This window comes from Ovis aries, chromosome 9, assembly GCF_016772045.2.
Source record: "Ovis aries strain OAR_USU_Benz2616 breed Rambouillet chromosome 9, ARS-UI_Ramb_v3.0, whole genome shotgun sequence".
Classification (NCBI taxonomy): domain Eukaryota; kingdom Metazoa; phylum Chordata; class Mammalia; order Artiodactyla; family Bovidae; genus Ovis; species Ovis aries.
In genome coordinates this window covers 39,046,070-39,052,966 of record NC_056062.1, presented here as the reverse complement: position 1 = coordinate 39,052,966, position 6,897 = coordinate 39,046,070, and the positions used below count along the sequence as shown (strand labels likewise).

The 6,897-nt window shown below is 40.1% G+C and overlaps 1 long non-coding RNA gene across 1 annotated transcript; it reads right to left on the bottom strand.

The window, feature by feature from the left end:
• Positions 1-828: 828 nt before the first annotated feature.
• LOC121820387 (uncharacterized) lies at positions 829-1,779 on the bottom strand. The gene is made up of 2 exons (XR_006060902.1): positions 1,343-1,779; positions 829-1,166 (listed from the first exon to the last, which is right to left on the bottom strand). It is a non-coding gene; the product is annotated as an uncharacterized LOC121820387 (long non-coding RNA).
• Positions 1,780-6,897: the final 5,118 nt, after the last annotated feature.

Sequence of the window (6,897 nt, the reverse complement as noted above, 5' to 3'; positions counted from 1 at the left end):
GAAACTTCCATTTGAAGACCAGTATTGAGGAGATTGTGTGGTTAGTCACTCAGTTGCATCTTACTCTTTGTGACCCCATGGACTGTAGCCCTCCTGGCTCCTCTGTCCCTGGAACTCTCCAGGCAAGATTACTGGAGAGGGTAGCCATTCCTTTCTCCAGGCGATCTTCCCAACCCAGGGATCGAACTCAGGTCTCCTGCATTGCAGGCAGATTATTGCCTGAGCCACCAGGGAAGCCCATAAGGAGATTAGAGGAAGGGCAATTTCTCTTTGTTCCTTTGTCCAAACTCTCAAATAAATAGGTCCTTCCCGCGGCACCCCCCCCCCCCCCTCCCCCGGCCCCTCCCCCCCCCCAAACTTTTCTGTATTTAGCATTAAAATGAAGATATCGTATTGATTTAGCCTTGTGATGGGGTAATGGAGAACTGAAGTAGGCTGTCTGCAGTATTTTCAAGTGAATGCAAGAGTCAGGTCAGTTACACTTTCATTTTCTATCGGTATACCACATTTTGCAGGCAATGGAAGCTATTGCATTTCATTTATACTTAGCAACTGATTCAGTATTCTTAATATCACTTTTGAAAAAGGATTTTGAGTCAGGGGCAAAATTTACTATTTTTCTACTCTTGCATCTTGGAGAATTTGCAATCTAGTTAAGTTGGATGGAATGCCTAAATTCAGAGCAGTGACTGAAAATAAAAAGATTTAAAACTCATCAAATCAGCATGGAAAAAAGAGAACTACCTAAAGTCTTTGCGTTTACTATATACAATTTTTTTTTTTTTTAATTCTAGAACTAAAAAAAAAAAAAAAACCAAAAAACAAAAAAACCCCGAAAGAGTAGTTTATTTAGTTTAGAAGGAAATGGGGAGAACTGTCCAGTGTGAATTTTTTTATTTTCAGTGTCCTAAGTCATAGAATTTGATCAACTTCTCATTTAACCTTGCATCAAAAGGGAGATAAATCCTCTGGGAAACAGGTTTTCAGGGTTCTCCTGTATTACTGAAGAATTATTTTCTCTCGACATTATAGACTTCCTTTGAATTCACATCCAAATAGTTCGTTGTTGGAATTCAGACATTCAGGGGTTGACAAAAACATCCGCTTCTTCTGACTTATGCTTCTCAAGGGCATTCACAGTACTCTTCAAAGAATTGTACCAAAACCTCATTTGGGATAGAAGCAATATTTTAAAAATAGAAATTGATGAGTTTCCTTTTGTCTACAGTTTTATCACATGTAGAGTTTTAAAAACAATAAGAAAAACAACGAAACAACAATAACAATAACGGACACAACATCAGACACCATAACAACACACAGTATCAGAGAGTATTTTTACCTCTAAGCTTCTTCGCCTCTATTATTTCTAGTAACAGGCTGGTGGAGGCTTGCTACTAGAGGCCTGAACTTTCTGTGTCCTCTTTTTAAAGCTTTTACTACTTTAAACTTTGAGTGTTAGTTTTAGGAAGGCAATGATGAAATCTACTGAGCAATGAGTTTCTTCCCCTCCACCTTCCTTATCTCTCTGATTCATCTCGTGCCTGGGATATCCTGGGTGGGCATTGACCTTGGCTAACCTCATAGCATTAGCCCATCAAGGCCACAGAGCTCCTTTGTGTGACTGTGTAGAAAAGAGAAATGTTCCCTAATTGTTTCCATACACAAAATTCAATTTTGTGGTAAACTTATCTTTCCTCTGATTCAAATACTTGTTCTGTGATTAATTATTTGGGAGACATTACAGCACAGTAGTTACTAATTCAAACATTCGAGGTGGCTAATTGTAGATCTGAATTCAAACTCCCACACTTAGTTAGACCTTGGCAAGTTTATTCAGCTCTTCTGGGGCCTCTAAAATGGGAGATTAATATTTATCACATTGGGTTATTGGGAAAATTAAAATGTGCATTTGTTGCTCAGTGGCTAAGTTGTATCTGAGTATTTGTGACCCCATGGACTGCAGCATGGCAGGCTTCCCTGTTCTTCACCATCCCCTCGGAGTTTGCTCAGACTCATGTCCATTGAGTCAGTGATGCCATCCGGTCATCTCACCCTCTGTCACCCCCTTCTCCTCCTGCCCTCAATCTTTCTCAGCATCAGAATTTTTCTCATGAGTTGGCTCTTTGCATATGCAACGTACAACATTTTGTATGTGACATTGAAGAAGTTATTTTTTCTCGTTGGGTCACAGTTCTCAAAAACAGTTGAAATGGTTTTGTTAATACTCTATGCAATTTTGATTTATTGGGAAATCTTTGAGTTTCTTTCCAGTTTTTCTGGCCATTATGATTCCAATATATACATCAAAATTCTCAACTTTGGGCTGATGGGCCATTTATTTTAAACTATTTTTGGCTTCTCAGAATTCTAGCCAAACAGAAAGATCAGATAAACTGTCTAGATTTTGTGATAGTAGGTTGAACCTTTGGTATCGAACAGCAGTAGGCAGTTTTAGACTCTGTTTAAGCAACGGGCTCCGCTGTCCATTGAGTCATTTGGCAGCTCAGAGCCTGGAGTGCTGTGTGTGATATTTATTCTACCTCCATACTTTAATCATTTCTTGACTGAAGCTTGTTTTCCTATTGTCCTTTTTACTTTTTAAACTATTTTACTGTGTCATTCAGCTTAAGGGATCTTAGTTCCTCAACCAGGAATCAAATCTGCACCTTTGGCAATGAAATCAAGACATCTTAACCAATGGACCACCAGGGAATTTCCTCCAACCCTCCTTTTGTCTTATCCTTCATGCCCTTTGGTGCATTAGCACAGATTCTATCAACATTACAAAAAACTTGTCTCTATTCCCCCATCATTTTCTTCCCAATGCGGTCTGCATTAAGTCTGTCTCACAGAATAACTGCTCAGTGAACCACAGGTTCAGCATTAGCCAGGGAACTACAGAGTTCCCCTGAATTATTTACTGGGTCCCTGAAACATTAGATATGTAGATGATACCACTCTAATGGCAGAAAGCGAAGAGGAATTAAAAAGCCTCTTGATGAAAGTGAAAGAGGAAAGTGAAAAAGCTGGCTTAAAACTCAACATTCAAAAAACTTAAGTCACGGCATCTGCTGCCATCACTTCATGGCAAATAGAAGGGGGAAAGTGGAAGCAATGACAGATTTTATTTTCTTGGGTTCCCAAATCACTGCAGATAGACTGCAGCCATGAAATTAAATAGCTTGCTCCTTAGAAGAAAAGCTATGACAAACCTAGACAGTGTATTAAAAAGCAGAGACACCACTTTGCTGACAAAGGTCTGTATAGGCAAAGCTATGGTTTTTCCGGTAGTCATATGTCACCCATATGGATGTGAGAGTTGGACCACCAAGAAGGCTGAGTGCCAAAGAACTGATGCTTTAAAATTGTGGGGCTGGACAAGACTCTTGAGAGGCCCTTGGACAGTAAGGAGATCAAACCAGGAAATCAACCTGAATATTCATTGGAAGGACTGATGCTGAAGCTGAAGCTCCAATACTTTGCCACCTAATGCAAAGAGCTGACTCATTGGAAAAGACTCTGCTGCTGGGAAAGATGGAGGGCAGGAGGAGAAGAGGGTGATAAAGGATAAGATGGTTGGATGGCATCATTAACTCAAAGAACAAGAGTTTGAGCAAACTCTGGGAGATAGTGAAGGACAGGGAAGCCTGGTGTGCTGCAGTCCACGGGGTCGCAAAGAGCTGGACATGACTGAGCGACTGAACAGCAACAACAAACCGCAGGAAGGGTAAGCTTGGGAGCTGAGACACCTGAGAAGGACGTTGCAGACAATGCAGGTGAAGCCTTACATTTATCTTAGATAACAACAACAATAACAGTTTGGCAAAGTTTTGGACCCCAAACTCTAAAGAGAAGGAGAGGTTTCAAGTGCTGCAGAGAGTTGTGAAGAACGATTTAGGAGAAAATGCTCACCTTGTCCCATTTGGAAGGAAGGTTAGGTTTTAATCATCTCAATCCATTTGGCTCAGGCGGGTAAATGTCTTCCTAGAAAATCTCTCAGGAAATTGTGTTTATAGCTCCTTATGTAATCGTTCAATATTTACTTTCTGGCAGGGATTTCGGTGCCCCATAAAGAGGATCCCTTGTGTTTACTGTCACAGCTAAGCAAAAATAGATGCCAAACAACGTAGTTCTTAATGTTAAAAAAAATACACTGAAGTATTCTTTACTGAGTACTATTAATATTTTATTGAGGAAACAGCGCTATTTGCTTCTAAGTAAGGGTTAATTATCTCTATCCGGGTAGTGTTTATAACAACATTTTATTTGCACCCCCCAGGTCCCAGTCTCCCAAAGGTCTTGCCTATAATTCAACAAACCTTCTACAGAAAATATACAGATGGTTTGAAGTGTTTAAGTTCATCTGAAAAAAATCTTGGTGAAAAACTGTACCAGTTTATCAGGTTATGTTAACATTAGGTTGTTTCTGTAATCCTCTTTCTAGAGTATTTATTTGGAGTATATGAGTATCATTATATACCTAAACTTAACAGGGGCTTCGAATATTCACAAAAGCAGTTTTTTCCCCAACACATATTTGGTATATATGTTCCAAGGCATGCATGCTAAGTCTCTTCAGTTGTGTCTCTTTGTGACACTATGGATTGTAGCCAGCCGGCCTCCTCTGTCCATGGGATTTCCCAGGCAAGAATACTGGAGTGGGTTGCCGTACCCTCCTCCAGGGGATCTTCCCTACCCATTGACCGAGCTCTTGTCTCTTACATCCCCTTCATTGGCAGGCGGGTTCTTTACCACTAGCGCCACCTGGGGAGCCCATATGTGTGCCACCACTTGCTGAGTCAAATGCTTGACTTGAATTATTTCACGAATCTCCACAGCAACTTGCAGAAATAGGTACTATTACCACCACTGATCTTTATAATTTAAAGCTTCTATTTTTGCAAATCCACTCCCTTGCTAAACTTGTAACCCCATAGGGATGCTTGCTGAACTTTTGTGGTAATTCGTGGACACACACCTGTGCAGAACAGGGAAAAATTTGAGTTGCTTGATGCCCCTGTTTCTTGGCAAGGTACAACAAGGCCACACTCTACCGTCTTGTTTCAGCTTCACACTGTAACACACTGGAGAAATGATCCCTGAAAGTATAGTCTCAGCCTCATAGCAAATAAATGCCCCTTTTAGGGTTCTACATAGTCCTGTTTTGGGGCTTCCCAGGTGGCTCAGTGGTAAAGAATCTGCCTGCCAATGCAGGAGATGCAAGAGACATGGGTTCCATCCCCTGGGTCAGGAAGATCCCCTAGAGGAGGAACGGCAACTCACTCCACTATTCTTTCCTGGGAAATCCCATGGACAAAGGAGACTGGTACAGTCCACAGGGCCGCAAAGAGTTGGACACGACTGAAGTGACTTAGCGCTCACACATATTCTTATGCCCAGGAATTCTGAGCACAGCACCTGCAGGAAAGTGTTATTGCCTACGCACAACTTCTTGGCTGGCATTTTATCCTTTTGCTGTTTGCTTCAACCCATCAGCCACATTAAATGCTCATCCAAAACTTCCTGAAAAACATATCTGTCTTCAACCATTTAAGGCAGTTGAAGTATCACCATTTGTGAACACAAAAGTTGCAACAGCTCGCATTTTGGCTTAACCTAATAGAAGGCAACACACACCTTAATCTGCAAACCTTTGCTCTCAAAGAGCTCAGAACTTCCCATGATGACACTTGTGCTCCCAAATTTATTGTTCTGGAAGTTACTTTTTTCTGAATATAAAACGAATACATATTTATTGTAGATTATTTAGAAAATACAGAAAAGCGGAGAGAAGACCATACAAGGCAGTTGCTAATTCTATCACTCACATACAATTCCTCTTAGAATTGGGGTGTTCTTCAGTTTTTTTCTTACAGTTTATACAGTATAAAATGTTGCATTCCAAGCTTTTTCCATGAATATGACTCTATAAATATTTTTCTATTCATTTAGAGATCGTTATTACTGTTAAATGATAGCAAACTATTTTATACCACAAGTTATTTTTCAGATTTTATATAGCTGTCTATTCAGGTGGTTTGCTTATTTTTTTTTTTTATAGTATAAAACGATTCAACATAGAGAATCCTTGTAGCTCAGTCCTTGCACAAATCTCTAGTTATTTTCTTTGGAAAAATTGTTAGAAATGAAATTTGGTAGGTCAACAGTATGCACATTTTGGGGGCCTTTGAAAGCCTTGCATCCAGTGGCAGTGTAAATATTGGTTAGCATCCAAAACTATTTTACCCCTTAGCTGGATTTCCTGCATGCTAGCAAACATTAGCGGTATGGTGGACAGGCATAAACTTCAAGGACAAATGTTTTGGAATAAAAATCATTACCTCTTAAATCTTCCAAGTATTGATAGCAGAAGGATACTGGTAAGCTAGAACCAGATTGAATGTGAGTGCTGGTGTCTCTGGTAGCTGTCATAAGGGGTCCACTTTTTCCTCGTAGCAAGATCCAGACCACCCTGATTTAGGATGTATACTTGACCTTGTCTCTAATAATTGCTGTAATGTGATCATGACTTTTTTTTTCAACTTTTAATTGGAGGATCATTGCTTTTTAATGTTGTGTTGGTTTCTGCTGCGCAACAATGCGAGCACTCACGACTTTTCAACACCTTACACTTGGAACATGCCACCTCTCCTTTCACTGGTGAAATTCCCCAAAAATACTCATCTAGAGCTTGGAATACTTGAAAATAAAGTAACTTTTGCAGGTGTAGTTGCTGCAGAGTATAGCTCCATTTGGGTTAAGTCCTTCATAGTGATGAAATAGAATCATTTACAACAGAATATCTGTATCTGCAGCTGTGTGAATCTATTTTCATCTCCTGGAAAGACAGCCATTGTGCCATCTGTGTATGATGGTGTGGTGGTTTACTCACTC